This window comes from Odocoileus virginianus, unplaced genomic scaffold (assembly GCF_023699985.2).
Source record: "Odocoileus virginianus isolate 20LAN1187 ecotype Illinois unplaced genomic scaffold, Ovbor_1.2 Unplaced_Contig_15, whole genome shotgun sequence".
NCBI lineage: Eukaryota > Metazoa > Chordata > Mammalia > Artiodactyla > Cervidae > Odocoileus > Odocoileus virginianus.
Window position 1 is genome coordinate 954,872 of NW_027224332.1, and position 20,716 is coordinate 975,587.

General features: G+C 41.4%; 1 protein-coding gene and 1 non-coding gene across 4 annotated transcripts in view; one reads left to right on the top strand and one right to left on the bottom strand.

Annotated features, from left to right (window-relative positions):
* The window catches only part of LOC110147210 (protein FRA10AC1), a 71,772-nt gene that overhangs the window by 14,899 nt on the left and 36,157 nt on the right, over positions 1–20,716 (top strand). The window lies entirely within an intron of this gene.
* Positions 2,959–3,064, bottom strand: LOC139034000 (U6 spliceosomal RNA). The gene has a single exon (XR_011486476.1). It is a non-coding gene; the product is annotated as a U6 spliceosomal RNA (small nuclear RNA).

Below are 20,716 nucleotides of genomic sequence, written 5' to 3' on the forward strand. Positions count from 1 at the left end.
CCCCAATCTCCTAATTCTTCCCATCCCTGCTTGACCTACTTGAGCCCAATTTGAGCCACTAGGACTCAAAACTTGGAAAGAAGGCAAAGGGAGGGCAGTCTGTCTTCTCAGTGTCAGAATGAAACACTCTACAAGGCCTACCAAGAACTATTGAATGATCTAGGCTGAAAAGAGGACCTTTGCTTGAGTTTCTGTTTACTATTAGCCAAAGGCCACTTTGAAGTTACAATAGAACCTATAGTTGTATCCAGCAGAGATATAAATGAATTCTGAAAGGTAGAAAGGATAATCCTCAAATTATGGTTCTATTGCTTGTAGGGCAAGCAATTTTGTATCTAATCCAACCATTTTATGTCAACAGTCTTTCTTCAATGCTATATAATTGCAATTCCTCTCATTCTTTTTGGAATCAGTTTTACTACCCTTCACTAATGAATTTAGTAAATCTCCAACATGTGTTCATTCTATGTTTAAGAGTCATATTTTTGACTTATAGAAGAGTATACTTTGACAAGTACAAAGAATTCTAGTATTTCTAGAATATAAAGATCATACTTTAAGGTATATAAGGCCTTCTTGGATTGTAATTTGCTTTTTTATTTATAGGTTTTATCTGTTTCCATATGAGCAGTTTTAAAGCACAAAGGTTCAAGAAGCACATTAATCTGTTGGTTACAGAAGAATTTGATTCCCTCATTTGGGCAGAACAAATCTGAAGCCAAATGTCAGATTGGATTTCACCTTTTATTTACTCCTTCTCACCTTCCCGCGTTGTCATAACTGACTGACAGAGACCTTTAATCTGAACTTATTATTCCAGCTCTTTGTTTCAGATGGTAGGAAATGTCTGATAGGATACAAAATGTGAATGATAGCAAGAGATTCTTCCAAGACCAATTGTTTCGAAATAGGTGATAGAGCTTTAACCTAGTGGATTTTGGACTGTAGTTCTTAGGCTTATCACGGACTTCTCTAAACTCTGCCTCTCCCTGCTTCTCCTCCCCATAAACACCCTTCAGCCAGAACAACTCCATTTATACGCTGAGATTCAGGTAAGGTTTCATTTGAATGATCAATTTCTTAGGAGATGTATTTAATCCAAAGAAATGAAGTGTTAATAATGGCAGAGGCAATCATGGTGTTGTGGAAAGAGTCCTGAAGCCAGGACACATGATAAGTCTTTGCTTTGCCCTTTACCACCGGTATAATCTTGTACAGATGATTTCACAGAGTCTTGAGGTTCATTTTTATAAACCTACCTTGCAAGAGAATTGTGTGATAAGAGAGATCACATAAAGTGATGTGTGATTGTGAAGGGTTGCTATGAACAGCTTTTCAAGCATTGCCAACATGCAACAGAAATGTTTGGGGATCACAGGAGGGGCCCCTAGAACTCCTCAAATCATGCTAATTATAATAGGTGGCCGCTTAGTCATATGGTTATTGATTTTAACTTTAGTGTATGAGCACTTTCTTCTTCATTACCTTAAATTTCTTTTGCACCCATCTGATTTTCCAGTTTCTAATTGAAATTTGGAAGTTTCATGAAAACTCGACAGGAGCAGTTTTTATGAAATGTTTCCTCCAGTGGAGCAGATTGTGCTGCTCATCCGAGTCAGTTCTCAAACAAATTTAACTCTCAGCCCTGTAGCCTTCGTACAGGAAGACAGGGAAAGCAAAAATGGAGCTGTGATGAATGGTGCCAACTGGACTGCCTTGTACTTCTGACTCATTTCAGAACCATTATCATGTCAATAGAAGCATCCCCTTTATCCCCATATTTTTTATAAGGGAATGCTATTAGTAGAGCAAGGTCCAGAGAGAAGCAGCCCATTAACACTGCGATCAGGCTTAAATACAAAAAAAGCAGAGATGGACATCTAGAGATGCCTTGGTCACTGGATGAAAGGGAAAAAGTACCATCAGAAAGATGGGAAAGTAGTCTATGTACCTAAAGTAGGACTGATATCACACAATAATAAATAGCTGTTACTTGCTAAACATTACTATGTTCCTGACACTGTGCTTATAAATAAATTATCTAGTTTGATCCTCACAATTGCCCTATTAGTCAGGGTAGGCTAACTGCCACAGCAAATAATCTCCAAATCTCAGTGACTTAATAAGGTAAAGGCAAATTGATAACTCTTGTCCTCATCCTCCCCAGGACCTTGGAGTCCTTTTTTTTCCTCGTTAACCTCTTATTTTTAACTTAGTTTTATAGTAAAGAAACAGAAAAGAAATAAATCATTAAACAAATACCATAGCTGTCGATCTTAAATTTTAAATGAGGTTCTTGTTAAACAAAGCAGTAACACTACATCCTATAATTACATCTTTACTTGTATATACAAGAACTGTGTGCAAAGCGCTTTTCAAACTATAAAATAAGACTTTGGAATAGGATACAAATGATTATCCCTAGGATTTAGTTATCTCCAACTGCTTGTAATGAATCACAACTGCTTACATTCTTACTTTGCATCTTATTTACTTATGTACTAAGAGATGGCAAAAGGAGAAGAGAGCGGCCGAGGATGAGATGGTTAGATGGCATGGCTGACTCAGGGGACCTGAATTTGAACAAACTCAGAGAGATGGTGAAGGACAAAGAAGCCTGGTGTGCTGCAGTCCATGGAGTCACAAAAAGTCGGACACAACCTGGCAACTGAACAGCAACAACATACTGAGAGAAAAACCACCATTTTCTGATACCAGATTGATAGCTAATTTTTGAAAATAATTCCCAATCCGCAGGTCTAAAATTTTATTTTTACGCATAATTCAGTTACTGGCTTCACTTTCCCCCCAAATAAATAGAGGACAGCTTTTAAAAAGCAAATATTAGCAGATCTCTTTAGACAGACGCATTTCGATCAAGATGGGGTTTTTTTAAAATCAGTTTTTATATAAGAAAAAAAGGAAAGAACAGTCTTCAAGAAAGCAAATTGTATTCTTAAAAATATGGAATGTTTCCCGGATTTGCATACCATCATTGTGCAGGGCCACGCTAATCTTCTCTGTATCATTCCCGTGTTAGTATATGTGCTGCCAAAGTGAGCACGTGGAGTTCTGTATCCTCCAGCAGGTGAGGAGAGAGGGAGAGGGTGTACAAGGGGAGGATCCCATGGGAAGGTTCTTATGGTCCTGGGTATAGAATGTATCACTTCTGCCTGCATTCCATCAACCAGAGCTTAGTCAGATGGCCCTACCTAACTGCAAGGGAGGCTGGGAAATGTCCCCTAGGCATCCAGCCAAGAGGAAAAGGAAACGAGGCTTGGTGAACACATAGTCTCTTCTGTAACAACTCATTGCTCCCATTTTACAGATGAAACTGAGTTTGGGACAAGTGAAGTAACTTGCCTGATAGCACATAGCAAGTGAGCGGTAGAACCTGGATAAGTTCTTGGTATGATACATTCTTGGTAGATCCCAAGAACATGACTGCTGTTCTGCAAGACCACAGAAGTGGTGGTGATAAATTTTGATTTCTTGCCCTAAGTCTAAAATGTGGTACAAATGGCATCTTTCCAGGGTATCTTTATATCCCAAAGAAAGAATGGCTACTTTTAAAAATGTTGACCCCTCTGTATTCCCCTATATTCATCAATTTTAGACCCACCCAAAATGGCCTTGCCTTTCTATGACATCCCCAGCTCCCTGCTCCTGAATAAATTCCATGGAAATTTCTTAGTTGAATGAAATTTGCTTCATGAAATGTCCAGCTGAATGATGGTTGCTTGAGGCCAAGATTACCCAGTATCTCACTGAGGAGAAGGCTCAGGCTGGTGATGTGCTAATGGGCAGCAATGTGAGGGGTAGATGCCTGGGCAGCCCCCTCATTGGGGAATCATCATGTATGTTGGACTCACAGATTTCAGGGCTGGCTGCTGGATTGGTGTCCACCATGAGGAGCCACTAGAGGAAAATGATGACAGAATGGGAAATAATACTTTGAATGGCAGGCCAAGTATGGCATCTTTGTCAAGCCATTCATTGTGACAGAAGGAGACTTCCCTGTGGAGGACTATGGGTTGTATAAGATGTGATGCCCAAGGAAGGACACACCCCTGCCCCAGGTTCTGACCATCCATCAGCCCCTCCCTATGTGTACCCATAACCCTCTTCCCTGACCCCATTTTTATTTTATTCACCTTTCTCTTGCTGTTGTTTTTTGAGACCTGTGCATTCAACATGCCAGAAACCTGGGGACAAACACCTAGTCTGTCTTTAGTGATACTATTTGTTTTCCTAGTATGTCCATCTCCACTTCCTCCTCCCCATCCTTGGGGTTCTGTTCACGTGTTATCTCCTTGAACTCAAGCTTGGAGATTTTAGGCTCTCCAGGGAGAAGAGACTCAGGAAAGCGTTCTGGAAAAAGTATAAAGCTGATGCTGGTCCTGCTGATCCAATCACTAGGCACTGTGGACGTGCCTTAGGGACAAGGTTGCTCTGAAAGTGTGTATGAGTGTGTGTAAACTGACAGCTCTGTACCACATGCGTGCTGTAACACCAGAAGCACAGGTCTGTTTGGTGCAGAGGTTGCAAGGGTGGGCGCGGACCCAGAGAAAGCGGCACCATCTCTCGACGGTCCCTAAGCATCTCTTAGGGATGTCAGTAGTTGTCTGTTTTGGTGTTGTATCAATATCCAAAAGGAACAGATGCTCGTTCTAGACAACTGACCTTTACTTCCTCTGCATTAATGTAAAGCAGTGCAGACAGCAGAGCCCCTTGGTACGCTGACCCGACTTTCTGGTTTCTTCTTCTGTCAGGCAACATTAACTAATTAACAGTTAATAGGTTAAGCACTTTGGACTCTGTTCTCCTGGAGCTCTTGTTCTTCTTATTCCGGTCTCAGAATCTCTCCTTTGTGGGTATCTGGCTGTGTGAGAGGGAATTCAAAAGCAGTTTAACATTTCTCCCTGAACAGAACAGCAGAAATCAGTATGGAAAGAAGGAAATTGCTACTTTGAAACCTACAAATGGAAGGATGGCTATCTTTGTTTCACATCTATTTTTCACATGTGAGAAGCAGTCAGCTTCACTGATCACGTACTGTTGAGCCTTTCCATTTTTCTGTCTCGGAAACCTGTAATGTAATGTGAAGCATCTATTGGTGGGCTGATAGTACAAAGACTTCTCAGGATAATGTGCTTGATTTTCCCCCTTGAGATCAATTCATGTTTATTAAGTGTCTTTTATGAAAGTGGCATGGAACAAGGGGCTTCACATGCATTATCTCATTTAGCCTCATGTAAGCCTCTCAGTTGCCTCTGATGTAGCATCATTAGCCAGTGTTTTCAGACAAGATAAAAGGGAACAAGGAAATGTTCACTCAGGGCTCTGAAAGTGCTAAAGCACTTCCAGGGGATGAATACACTTACTGTCTAGTTTCTATTTGATGGCGTTCAATAAATTTTTTTAATATTAATACCTACTTCACATTTGCATAATCCTTTCAACTTTTCAAAGCACTGTCATCTCGTTCACATGTCATCTGATGCTCATGCTATCCTGTACTGATAATGGTCGAGAACTATTTGATGGCATCTTTTTTTTTTTTTAGCCTAAATCTCTGCAGAGCAGCTTGCTTTGGTTGCCATAGCTAAGGTTCAGGATGAAACCAATAGAAATCTTGCTTTCAGAAATCGAATCCACATTTTCATTTACAGGGTCTCCCTGGGAGGGTGTGATCGGTACAGCAATGCACATTGGTCCTCACCTTCCAGAGCCAATTGCCCTGGTTACATCTGCTCCCTAGATTTTAGAAATTTAATTGTCTTTACTACCCTGTCCTTGTTGGGATCTTCCTTCCAGTTTGCCCCAGTTAGTGACAGCCAGAGAGAAAGAAAGAAAGAAAAATAAGAAGGAAAAAAGAGGTTTGTGTGCTTGTGCAATGAGGTGCATTTATTCTAAAAAAATCCAGAATCCAACCTAAATAAAGCAGGGAGGGAGTGACAGCAGATGAAGCATAAAGCAGGTGCTTACTTAATTGCTGCAGCTGGTGCCAAGTATTTGGCATAATTTTTCTCCTCATTTCCAATTATTGGCACTGGTGCTTACTTTACTTTTTAGCTGAAGCATCTGAGAAGAGTCTAGGAACTGCTCTGCCTCTCTTACGTGTACAGGCAGTTTTCTGACAAATATTCTAAGTGAACACAATCCTGAGGTGTTTTTGTTTGTTTTGTTTTTGCCTCAAAATGACTCGTAGATTATGGAAAGAGAGATTGGGCAAATTAACATGTTATTTGATTCTGCCCAAATTGCCATGGGTTGAATTTTTAATTTGTTTCCCAAGACTTGACTCAACCTTTCAGACTCATCTGTGTGATTTAGATTTTAGAATTGTAGGTCTGAGCCCATAGCTTCCTTAGGTGTTTTCTTTTAAAAAGTAGGTTGTTAAAGTCACCAGTTGAGGTGGCACACCCCTTTTACTACTGGACTTTTCTTCTTTAGGTGAGGAAGGGAAATATTGCAAAAATATTAAATGCAAGTTATTTGATGCCCTGTCATTCCACAAATGTTTATGAAAGGGCCTCCCTGGAGACTGAGTGGGAAAGAATCCACCTGCCAACGCAAGAGACATGGGTTTGATCCCTGGTCCGGGAAGATCCCACATGCAACTATGACTGTGCGCCACAACTACTGAGCCTGTGCCCTAGAGCTGGCTGCAACTACTGAGCCCACATGCTGCCAGTACTGAAGCCTGCATGCCCTAGAGCCTGGGTTCTGCAATACATGAAGCCACCTCAATGAGAAGCCCATGCACCACAACTAGCCCCTGCTCACCACAACTTGAGAAAAGCTCTCGCAGCAACAAAGACCAAGCACAACCACACTAAATAATAAATTAGAAAAAATGTTTATGAAGAGTGAGCACTGTGTCAGAACCTTATGAAGAACAAACAATTGTTGCCCCAAACAATGCCAAGAACCATGAGGCATGCAAAGATAAATACTCTAAGGTCTTTTCCTTTCAGCAGTTTTGGTCCCTAAGAAAAGTGAGACAAGGACAAGGAGCAACACAATGCAGCTCTGAGGGGAGGAACAACAATGCAATTAAGAAAAGCACAGGGATCTATCACTTCTGATGGCAGATATAGCATAAAGGACAAAGGTCTTCATTCTCGCGCCTTAAGGTAATTTAACTTAGTAGATGTGGTTCGATTACTGTATTCAAGGTGATATTTGATTTCTATGCATTTGCCTGACCTTTACCCTTTATCTCCTTCTATTGATTCTAATCTGTGTGTGAATATATATATATATATATATATAATTGTATATATACATGGCTTGCCAAATGGTGCTAGTGGTCAAGAACCCACCTGCCAATGCAAGAGACATAAGAGACACAATTTCGATCCCTGGGTCAGGAAGATCCCCTGGGCGTGAGCATGGCAACCTACTCCAATATTCTTGCCTGGAGAATTCCATGGACAGATATGCATGGAAGGCTACAGTCCAGGTGTCACAAAGAGTCTATCGAGACTGCAGCCATTTAGCGCACAAAATAGCACTAGATTAAGAGATCACTTGGAGGCTTCCTGGTGGCTCAGACGGTAAAGCATCTATCTGCAATGCTGGAGACCGGGTTTGATCCCTGGGTCAGGAAGATCCCCTGGAGAAGGAAATGGCAACCCACTCCAGTACTCTTGCCTGGAAAATCCCATGGACAGAGGAGCCTGGTAGGCTATAGTCCATGGGGTCGCAAAGAGTCAGACACGACTGAGCGACTTTACTTACTTACTTTGGAGGCTTCCCAGGTGGTGCTAGTGATAAAGAACCTGCCTGCCAATGCAGGAGTGCAGAGACACGGGTTTGATCCCTGGGTCAGGAAGATCCCCTGGAGGAGGGCATGGCAACCTCCTCCAGTATTCTTGCCTGGAGAATCCCATGGACAGAGGATCCTGGCGGGCTATAGTTTATAGGGTCACAAAGAGTCGGACATGACTAAAGTGACTTAGCATGCATGCAGACACATGTTATTTGTGTGTGTGTATACAGAAAGATATATAGTACAATTTTGAACTGAAATTTTTTTTTAATTTTTGGAACTTTATTTCAGATTGTGTTTCAGGAAGTAGGAATGAAAGAGAAGAGAAAAGCTGTAGTTCAGGGAGGGCATCAGGACCCCTGGGTTCCGGTCTTGTTTCCACCTGGCTCACCTGTGTTCCCAGGTCCCTGGGGGCTTAGCCCAGGTGACCCCCAAGGTCCCTTTCAGTCTAAATGGTCTACATGTGATGCCTCCCACCCCATGCTGATGGGAGCAAAGGATACTGGAGGCCTGAGGGTGTATCAGAGGTGCTGGAATTGAGACAGAAAGAGTGGTATTTGGGTGAGACACCTCGGCCTCTCAGCTTCCTATTTACATGCCACATCATTTGTAGAAAGCCGTTAAATTCAGAGCCACTCACTGTTTACAGGAAACATGGTTAGTTTCCAATGGGTATAGCACTGACCCTGAAGAGTGTAGAGCATGGCAGAGCAAAAACATGTCTAAAAGACTGACACGCTGGCGGAAGTTTGTGCTGAGTGAGGTCCACAGATAAGCCTTGAAGGCAATGAAGTAAGTTCTGAGGAACAGACAGAAGGAAACTGGGGAAAGTGTGGCATGGGGGATGGCACATCTCTCCGTGTTTCTCTCCTGTCTCATTTCACAGCCAGGAATTGGGCCCAGGCCCTAATCAGCCCCACGCACAGAGGTTGCTGCCGGCTCCCCAACAACCTTCTCCCTTCAGACTCTTCCTGTCCAGTTCACACATCACTGTCCTCCCTCAAACACTCCACTCACCCTGTATGGTGATTTATTACGAGTCCCTGTTACCTGTAGCATCTCATCTCAGCCTGGGGTTCTGGGTCCTTCATCCAGGAAGCATGGTATTAAAACAGGTTACCTCGCCTTAGCCTTTGCAGCATTAAAGCTGTGCGATTATTGTTGTGGTTTAATCTCTTAAGTTTTGTCCAACTCTCTTGTGACCGTATAGACTACAGCCCACCAGGCTCCTCTGTCCATGGGATTTCCCAGGCAAGAATACTGGAGTGGGTTGCCATTTCCTTCTCCAGGGGATCTTCCTGACCCAGGGATCAAACCTGCATCTCCTGCATTGGCAGGTGAATTCTTTACCACTGAGCCACAGGGAAGCCCTGGTTTTTCATAACATGTTAAACTTCCCTTGCTTTTATTTTCCTTATCTCTAAGATGACTGGGGACTAAGGTTTCCAACTGTAAATGAACTCTTGGAACTGCTGATCTAACATGACAGCCCTGGTCTCACACTACCTTGGAGTGCCCAGATTCTAATATGTTGGCCCACAGTCCTAGAGGCATCTATAATCTTGGCAGGTCTTGGGTCCCAGGTTTTGGTTTGGGAGATGTCATCATGCTGGTTTTCAGGGCCATCTTCTGGTATTCTCCATAGCATTTCTCTGCTCCAAACAAGTCTGTGGTCTCAGGAGCTCTGAATAAGCCCAAATGTTTCCATCCTGTCTGCTCTGGCTCTGTGCCACTGCCACCGCCGGAAAGCTGCTCGTGGTCCACTACACTACCTCACAGCAGTCAATTTCCAGATTAAAGCCCAGCAGCTAATCCAGATACCCCTCAAGGGTACCTACATCTAACAACAATAGCCCCTCCTTTCCATGAGGGCAAGTCTGATAGCCATAGCCATGGCCTCAGTGGCCTTTGGTAATCTGTGGATTTAAAACTTCCAGTCATTCCCCCAAGAGTGCCTTTTTTCAAACATAATTGTCATCGTGCAGCCATTCAGCATTGTATCATAGATCTTTTCTCTCCTTGTCTCATAGTCTTCACAAGGTGTTAATGAATGCCTTGGGACTCTGCTAGCTTTTCCCCTATTATTGTTGGGCAATTAAATGCTTAGTCTTTCAATATCATAAATATCTCAGTATGTGCATGCGTGTGTGCTTCGGTCGTGCCCAACTCTTTGCAACCCTATGGACTGTAGCCTGCCAGGCTCCTCTGTCCATACATCCTGCTTTTTGAATACTTTGTCTTATTTTCCTAGTCCACTCAGATGCATTGCCATTGTAAAACATAAACTTCTTTGTGGCGTCTTGTAGTTTTGCAGTCTTTGTATGTATGTCTGGCTCTTGTGCATTCACCTACATCAGGTGTCCCAGACCTCCTTCTCTGTGCCTTCACCTCCACTTACTCCTCCCACCACCCTTACCGCTCAGCAAGTGGTCTTGCCTAAGTTCTGTCTCAGACATCTCTGACTTTTCAGCTATTCCCTGATTCAGTGGTTCTCAAACTCCAGGTGCAATGAATTGCCTAGAAGACTTATAAAGACACAGATTGCTGCCCCCCCCCCCCCCGAGTTTCTGACACAGTAGGTCTGTGTGGAGGGAGAGGGAAAGTTGCATTTCTAATACACTGTGGTGGTCCTGATGTTGCTGGACCGTGGTCCACACTCAGTAAACTCCTGCTTGGATTCTTTCCTCATGTTTCAGGGGAAATGGGTTAGTTTCTCCAACTTGTATTCCCTGCCTCCCACCCCACCCTCCCCGACTACCTGCTCTCTGAACCATCTTCCCATCTTCTCCCGGACTAGCTCCTACTCTCAATCTCTTTTCTTCTAGTGCCTTCAATCTGCACCATTGAAACTTCCCTTACTCCATCCTTTAAGAATCCTCCCATCACTGCTATTTTAGTAATACCTTTCTCTTACCATTACCCAGTTCTAACTAGCAGTCCAGATGTCTTTCCTCCTGTTGCAAATTTTCCTGAGCTTGAACTTGATCTTCATTCATTGCTTCTACTTCTTATCTGTGTATTTCCTTTCTAATTCCCAGAAATTTCCCAAGCTGCTCTACAGAAGCTATCTGGAAATTTAAAACTTACCTTTCTTCCCAAATCAAGTGACCTTTCTTTATTAAGTAATAATAGCAGTTAACGTTCATTGACTTCCACCTGTGTTCCAGGCATTGTACTAAGCACTGCATATATATATATATACATATATATATACACACACACATATGTATATACAGGTATATAATCTCATGTGAAGATTATCCTATATAAATTCTATGTAGAAGGTATTATTAGAGATTTTAAAAAGTTACAGCTCATAGAAGTTAAATAATTTGCCCAACAGTTTAAGCGAAAGAACCAGAATAAGACCCAGCTCTAATTCCAACATCCGATGTGCTTAAACATGGCCCTGGAAAATACATCAGAATCTCCGAGCAGCTAAAAAAATGACAATTACTAGCTCCAGTGACAGAGGTTCCAAACCAGGTATGGCTGAGGCCTAGGAATCTGAATTTGTAATAACACCACCCCCCTGCCCCACCCACCCCACATGGTTCTGAGGTGGGTGTTCCCAGTGACAGATACATTTTGAGATGCAGTCCCTCTATATTGACATAATTGGCCACTTCCTTTCTTTAAACACTTCCCTCAGTTGCTATGATACAACATTTTTCTCTGGCTCTGTGAGCTCTTGAGTCTGGCTTTCTCTGTCTCCTGCTTCCTCTCCTGCCCAGATCAATGCCCCAGCTCTGCCCTCCGCCTTCTCCTCCCTCTCCTGACTGTCCCTGTGAGCCCGTCCACTCGCAGCACTCAACTCAGGCAGATGGTTCCCAGCCTTGCCCTTCTCGTGCCAGCATCCTGGAGAGAGTCATAGAGCAGCAGGACATGATTTTGGAACATGATGAACTGTTGCACAGACCGTGGACAAACGGGTGAGGCAGGTGACATTGACTATGGTGCCGCATCACCCCACATCACCCTTGCTCTTTCTTCTGGCCTCGAAGATCCCTACCCTTTATATCTTTCTAATCAAACCAGTTCAGCAAAAGAGCTGATTACTTTACACAGTTACACTAATGTTTTAATTCTCCCACTCATTTGCATTTTTTTCTCTTTTTGTTTAAGTTGGGTTTAACTGTTGTTTGCATGTTGAAGACATTTCAAGCTTCACTTAGCAGATGGGGGGGGATTTAGACAGAAACTGGGACCTAAGAGGAAGGGAGGAGGGCCCCTTCTCTTTCCCTTGAAATTGTTTGAACCTGAGACTCAAAGGCAGCTGAAAACACCACTGGAATGGCAAGCCTTGTCCTTCTTGCCTCCTGTGTACCTGGGCAGGTGAAAGTGAAAGTCACTCAGTCGTGTCCGACTCTTTGTGACCCCATGGACTATACAGTCCATGGAATTCTCTAGGCCAGAAATAATGGAGTGGGTAGCCTTTCCCTTCTCCAGGGGATCTTTCCAACCCAGGGACGGAACCCAGGTCTCCCGCACTGCAGGCGGATTCTTCACCAGCTGAGCCACAGGGAAGCCCACGGGGTGAACAGTAATTGCAGCTGCTGCAGACCTGTCCCTAGAAGAGCGGAGGGTGTTTGGCTGGCTTCCTGCTACGCTCCACACTCGGAATGGCTGACTTCTCTTCATCTTTCAAGTCTCAGCTTAAATATTCTCTTCTGAGAAACTAGTCCCGACTCCCTCCGTACTTACACAGGCCCTTCTGGGCGATTCTCTGTGTTGCCAGCTGTTTCCTTTCATTGCATTTATCACAGTTTGTAATTATTGTACTTATTTATTTACTTGCTCTTCCTGTCCCCATTTGGACAGTAAACCTCAAGAGGATAGAGACCAGTTGGCCTTGTTCCTCACTACGCTTGTAGCATAATGCAGGCTCACAGTAAATATTCAGTGTTTGTAGCCAGAGTGGCTGAATAGCGACACCTCCGCCACCTGGCACTTAGTGATTAGTTCTTTACCTGAGCTAACTGCCCCCAGTAGCTATCCCAGCGCTGAAAGATTTGAGACGGTTGGAGAACAGCTGGTTCACCTCACCGCTGGGATAACAATACGGGGTGGCCTGGAGGTGGCATTAGGAAAATTTATGAAAGACTTTGAAAAAGGCAAAATGAATTACTAGGTATCCTGTCTAGCACCCAATCAAGTTATGAGACTTTCAATGTCTTTGAGCTATTTTATACAACTTTTAAAGTCATATAAAACTGACAGTAGTACAAATGATTCCTGTCAGTAGTGATGCAAATGAATTTTGTCTGGTGGAGGTAAATTGATTATTGCCCTGTGGATACTGATCAGGTTTGCATCTGTGTGTAAATTTATATTAATTTTCCTGATTGCCTATATATGTGTTCTTTGCATTCTCCTTTGATCTGAGGAGTAACATTTTGCTTATTGCCTTATTACTTAGGTAAGTAAAATCTCTGATGTGTGTTCACTTTATATTTGTACAAGAGTCATGATTTTAGCCTTTAAAAATATTTTTTCAATTTAATTTTATGAAAAGCAAGAATTATCAGGCATCAAAAATGCTATCAAGAAAGTGAAAAACAACCTATATGATGGGAGAGAATATTTTCATATCATTTATCTGAAAAAAGATGAATATCTAGAATCTATAAAGAACTGAAACTCAGCAATAACAACAACAAAAAAAAACCAAATTCAAAAATAGACAATGCCCTTGAATAGACGGTTTTCCAAAGAAGACATAGAATGATGAATGCACATGAAACGATGCTCAATATTATTAGTCATTAGGGAGATCAAATCAGAACTATAATGAGATACCACTTCACACCTACTAGGATGGCTATAAATAAAAAAGAAAAGAAGAAAAAGGGGAAATAACAAGTGTTGGTGAGGATGTGGAGAAGGTAGGAATATTAAATGGTAGCTATTGTGGAAAACAGATGGTGATTTCTCAAAGATTAAACTAGAATTCCCATATGACCCAACAATTCTGCTCTTAGATATATATCAAAAGATTCAAACAGGGACTCAAACAAATATTTGTATTCCAGTGTTTATAGCATTATTCACAATAGCCAAAGTGTGTGCCTGCCAACAGATGAATGGATAAACAAAATGTGATATAGAGCGATAGATAATGATGAATATTATTAAGCCATTAAAAAGCAATAAACTGGGGCACATGGGCATGTAGATGGTCCTCTGAGCCATGGAAATGACTGATAGCACAAGGAGAAAAGAACACGCAGCCCCAACCCTGCAGAAAATCAGATCCTGAGAAAACATAGAATGAGAAAGAAGGAAAACTTGAGTGTGGTATCATGGAAACCAAGACAGCAGCCTTACTCCTGATGTCTAGCAGCTCACTGTCCAGTGACTTGGGGTCACTTCAGTGACTGCTTAATTCCTGTCCTGTGAGAGGACATTATGCACTAGATAGTACTTCTGTTCATAAACAACATTTTCAACAGCACACTTTATTGTCAAAAATTGTGCAAGATAGATTAACCTCCAACTAGTGAAGATAAATGGAAAAAAGAAAAATGCAAAAAAAAAATTGTGCAAGATAACATAGGATGCATAATGACATGGTCAAACAAAAACAAATCTGGACTTAGGTGGGAGAAACTTTTATTCAAAAAAATTTTGCCAGGCAGGAAAGGGACTATTGTGATAGGGAAGCACTTGGTCTTATTTTAATAGAGGGGCATGAACAGGGCTAGAAAGAAGCAAATGTGGGAAACTGGAGTGGAAGGGTGCCATGATCAGACATTAGATCAGAGAAAATTTTATGCTGAAGCCAGTCTGTTCTCTGTGTGCTGCCTCAGACTGAGGGTGGGCCAAAGTTCAGGGGCTTGGAGGAAGGAAAGAAGCTGAACCGAAGTTTGGTTAACAAGCATCTTGATCCAGTTGATCAATGGGGATGAGCAGTTCAACTCATCATTTATGAGACAAAGAATGGGAATTTGGAGTGTCTGTATGTAGCTTTGTCATAGGTTAAACAGGGGGCATCTAAGCCTTATCATATGGGAAAGAGTGGTTCTGTGCAGCAAGTTGTTTTCCATATCACAAAAACTGGGGGATTCCTTTAACTGGCACTGTTTTCCAGGAGCAAAGTGCTCAGGCAAAATTCAGCATCATCACTAAGCACTGGGATGTGAGTTCCACATGCCCAGTCTGGGTGACACCCAGGGCCTCTCAGTTGGTGTATATGTTTCTGCCCAGGGATATATAGATCACCCCTTGGTGTGACTAGGCTGTGAGCGTCCTTTCCAAAGTGTTCCAAAGGCTTTTGATTCCTTTCTTGAAGGAGTGTCCATGCATGACTTACCAGGAGCCTGTTTTGTTACCAAGAGATTCATCCAAGAAGGACTCAGAACCTCTGCTTCCAAACTACCACCTCCAAAATGCAGTCCTCAGGTCTATGGATTAGTCCTTGGAAATCTGCATCCCATGGGCTGCATTCAGCTCACAGAAGTGCTTTGGTCCAAAGTGTGTTTGCTTTGATTTTTAAACATGAGTTAGATGCCAGTGTTAAAACTCAGAATACTGAATCTAAAAATTCAGCTTGCTAACTTCTCTAGAAAAATGGATTGCTCTAGCAATTCTGGCCTACATTTCTATTTTATGCTTCCTATACTATTGAACAAAATTCCTAACCATAAAGTGTGCCATTGAGAAAGTTCTATTTATAGATCCCCGCATTACTTTGAGAGCTCTTGCTTTTTATATGGCCCAAATAAAGAGAGGCATGAGCCCCCCCATCTCCTGTTTACCACTGTTTCTCAGAACCTATTCAGTCATTTAGGTTATCTCTCTGTCTATAAGTATTTCCATTTCTACAACCAATTATCACCTTCGGTATCAGGACATCTAAAAGTAAAAGGGGATTTACTTTCAGAAAATATGTTAATTAAAGCATTATTTAGGGAAATTGCTTACTATTTACATCCAGTTGCCTGACCACATAATAATAATAGTGTGTATCCTTAAATACACAACAGATGTACTTTCCTGGATGTTTCACTTGACTATACAACATGCTCTGTACACATTTAACTTGTGTTCATGAATTGTGAAATCATGTGATATATATTCTTATGAAACCCTGTACATACGTACTTAAATATAACTTTTTCCTGGTAATCTATCTCATCAATTTAATGTTTATGCCAGCCAGAAGAACTTACAAGGGTAGAGGTTTTCTTTCCCTCTCTATAGCCTCCGTGGGTGGTGGGATTATGTTTCCCATGATTGTAGCCCCAGTCAGCCCTTGAAGAAGGATCCAGAGTTACAGCAGCCATCAACTTTCATTATTATAATGAGTCTCCCCACTTTGCAATTTCCTAAATGAGACCTGAAATATCTGATACCAACAGATATTATATGACAAAACATAAATGCATCAGTTTTCCAGTGACATTAATATTTCTGGTCTCTGCTTCTCATCCCATTGACTTGGTAAGTGTCTCCCTATCTCTTAATCAGAAGGCTCCTTATCCACCACTACCTCGGAGAGGGGTTTTGCAGACATCCTGTCTCTGTTCTTGCCTCCTGGGAGCAGGCCTAAAAATGACAATCAATTCATTTGGCTAAGCGGTATGTTGCTGCCTCTCCACTCTGCTTCCCATTGTCCATCTAGCCACAGTATTCGTGCTCCGGTTGCCTCTTCCAGGCACTTTCACAAGTGAGTGGCTGACCTTTGACTGTATTGCGAAAGGTAAGTATTAGATTGGGTCTCAGTTCATGGGCTGAGCTGTACGTCGGAGGTTGCAGAGTTGTCTTCTGCCAGATCCTGGCTTATAAATGTACAGGAAGTACAGCTGACTGTGCCAAGTGTTCAAGGCCTGGGCACTCTCAGTCCTTTGGGTGCTGACTAGAGTCTTTCTCAGCACTTACAGAGCCCCCTGTCTGTCTCCATCTCTGTGCCTACAGGAAATTCATCTCTGACTATGCAAGCATTTACGTGGTGTGAATTCTGAGACCCCAGGAAATCCCATCTATCTACTCCCCAGCCTGTTCTGCCATGCCTGAAATCACTTTAATTGCCAAAACTTCCATTGACCAATTAAAGTTTTACAAACCTCTAAGAACAGTTAAATTTTGTAAATATAAACTCTTTATTAAAGCATAACATGCAAACATAAAAGTACACAAGTCATAGGTAGAAATTAACCACTCATGCAGTGAATGCCAGGGTCAAGAAACAGAATGTTAATATTGCCATTTCCCCAAAAGTCCCCTCCAACTACTGCCTTGTGCCTGCTTCCAGACACCTCTTGTATGCCCACCAGGGGAATCATTATCCTAACCTGGAACAGATAGATTACTTTTGTTCTTATTTTTTATATGAATAGGATTGTGTGATATGTTTTCTTTTGCATACACAAAGCTTCTTTTGTTCAGCATCACATTGATGAGATTCATCTATGCTGCTGCATACAGTTGTCATTTACTTGTTTTTATTGCTGTATAGTATTCCAAGGTGTGAATAAGTCGCAATTTATTTAATTATTCTAATTCTGCTGACCGTTTGGGTTGCTTACAGTTTTTTACTTATAAATAGTGCTAGTGCTTTCTAAGTCAGGTGCTTTGATGAATATAAATACACTTTTCTGTTGAAAGTACACTGAGGAGTAGAACATATGAGACATAAGACATATATATTTGGCATCAGTAGGTACTATTGAACATATTTTCCAAGGTGATTGTACCAATTTACATTCCCACAACAGCATAAAATTATTATAGTCATACTATATCTCCATCAGTACTAGATATGTCTTCGCCAGTTAGTTATTCTCTTAGGTGCATAACGATGTGCACTGTGTTCTTAATTTTCATTTCTCTGATCACTAGTGAGAACGAGAGCTTCATTTTATGTGCATTGGCAATTCAGACATCTTGAACTGTCTGTTCAAGCCTTTAGCTAGCTTTTCTATTGTTTTTTTCCCCTTAGTTTTAAAGTCCTTCATATAATCTGACAGTTTGTCTACTGCAATATATTCTTCCACTCTGTGACTTAACTTTTCACCTTTTAATAAAGTGTTTTAAATGAATAGAAACCTGCACTTTATTTTTGTACTTTGTGGTTAGCCCTTTGTATATCTTATGTAAGAAAATTTCTCCTGCCCTAAGGAAGAGATCCTGGAATATCATGAAGAGGTTTTCATGTTATTTTTGAAGGTGACTAATATGTGTGGTGTGAATCAATTTAGGAATGAGCGTTTTTTTTTTAACCATAATATTAAATTTGCTCAGAACTATTTACTAAGAAGTCCATACTTAAACCTATGCCATTAATCATGATATTATATAAATGTGGATCTGTTTCTAGGCCATACTCAAGAAGCAGTTAATTGTTAAATTGCAAGAATTTCCTCAGGAACTTCCCTGGTGGTCCAGTGGTTAAGACTACATGCTTCCAATGCAGGGGGCGAATTTGATCGCCGGCTTTCCTGATAGCTCAGCTGGTAAAGAATACAACTGCAGTGTGGGAGACCTGGGTTTGATCCCTGGGTTTGGGAAGATCCACTGGAGAAGGGAATGGCTACCCTTTCCAGTATTCTGGCCTGGAGAATTCCATGGACTATACAGTCCATGGGTCGCAAAGAGTTGGATACGACTGAGTGACTTTCACTTCACTTCAGGGAACTAAGATCCCACATGCAGCCAATAAGTTAAAAAAAATAATAATTTCCTCAATAAATGCTACTTTCCTCAAGTAAAGCATATATTATATTCTTAATATGAAGCATGCATCATTCTAGGTATTTTAGCTGCATTGTTTTGTTTCAAACCTCATAACCCACTATGAGATAGGCAGTACTAGTATTTTCATTTTATAGGTGAGGAAATTAAGACTTAATTAAAAACTTGCCCAAGATCTCCTGGGCCTCCCTGGTGGACAAGTGGTAAAAGAATCCGCCTGCAAATGCAGGAGATGCGTATTTGATTCTTGAGTTGGGAAGATCTCCTGGAGAAGGAAATGGCAACCCACTCCAGTATTCTTGCCTGGGAAATCCCATGAACAGAGGAGCCTGGTGGGCTACAGTCCATGGGTCACAAAAGAGTCGGACACGACTGAGCAACTAAACAACAGCAACAACCAAGATTTCCTGGCTAGTAAGTGACAGAAGCCTGACTTGATTGTGGGTCTGGCTGACTTTGAAGTGGAGTTCTTTACTATACTGTTTCTCAAAGCAACATTCCCCCCACCCCATCCCACTGTCAGGCAATGGGAGTGGCAGGGAATAAGGGTGTGTGTGTAGGGGAGAAGGGTGATGGAGTGGAGTGGGGACCAACTTCCCTCACCCCCACCACATACCTATTGTAGGATTTTTTGCTTTGAGTTATACAACATTGGTGTCCATATAAATTTTCATATTCATTAAAACAGCACATTTTATAGATTGGAAACCATAGGTTCATGCCATTTACCAGGTACTTCATATTGACAGACTATTTTGTTGTTATTTTTCTATATATTCTTTCTTTGTCATTAGTCATACTTGGAGAGTAAGGAGTGACTTTTACATATTTGTAACCCTGATGACTAGGACAGTGCTCTGTCCAAAGCAGACACCTGATAAATATTTGTTATTTTTTTAGTTGTTGAGTTGTAATTGCTAACTTGAGATTTCCTGATCAGGTAGGTTATTTCTCCTGTATTAATGGTTTTAGTTCAGATTATGTGATCTATCCCTGGCATACATTTTCTATTTTCTCTCTTTCAATAACTGCTGCCTCAAACAGAGAAATACAAATCTTTGGCTGAATGATCTGGTAACAACAGATCTGAAATTCTTCAAATGTTAGAACCAGAAGCTATTTCTCATACAATTAGTGAGTTAAAAAAGAAAGAAAGAGAAAGAATTTTGAGAGAGAGACAGAAAGAAAACTGAGTCTTGTAGAGAAATAAGTATTCCCAGTTCTAACCCCTCACCAGGCCTGTGGCTCTGAGTTTTGTGCTTCTATTTCTTAGGTGCAAAATGGGGCTAATAATACTGCATGCAGCACAGGCTGTTTTAAGAGTAAAATGAAGCAACAGACAAAAAAATACTAAGAATGGTAGAAAATGCTATTAAAGATCAAATATTGGTAGAAAGTAAATTGAATACCAGGTGGTGCTAGTGGTAAAAAAAAACCTACCTGCCAATGCAGGAGACATAAGAAATATGGGTTCCACATTTCTGGGTCTGGAAGATCTCCTGGAGGAGGGCATGCAACCCACTCCAGTATTCTTGCCCGTAGAATTCTTGCCCATGGACAGAGGAGCCCAGGGGTCTACAATCCATAGGGTTGCACAGAGACCAACCCCACTGAAACAACTTAGCAAGCTCACACAGGTGTGTTTGGTTTTATCAATAATAAATAAAAGAACTGAGTAGATATTTCAGATATTTACTAAAAAAGGAACTTCTTGACAAAATAATTCAATATAATGTTAAATCATGAAGCTTCCTGCTGCTTCAAATATTTTAAAATATATTTTTAATTGGAGGATAATTGCTTTACATTTATTGGTTTCTGCCGTACTGCTTTAAATATTTTAATAAACGTTTTATTGAAGTTTAATCCGATTGCATTTTGAAATTGAATTTACAATAATTTAACTTACAGATTTTTAAAGATCATATTCATTGCATGTGTAAAGCAGGATGAATCTGTAATTACTGTCAGGGATAGATGTGGCTTGAACGGATAGAGATAGTTATCTACCATTTCGTTCAAAAGATGTAAAGTGGTGAGTGTTACGTGCTAAGGTTTTTACTATAATGAGCCTCTCGTGAAAGTCAGTGGCATGCCAGTTCAGTTTTCAACAAATATCTAACTGACGCGCGTAATTTCCAAGGAACCGTGTTGGGAACCAAGGAGGAAGCAAAGAGGAATAACAGGAGCCGGAGCGGGGATAAGACACGAACTCAGTAGCTAACTGCAAAACAGAATGGGGCATCA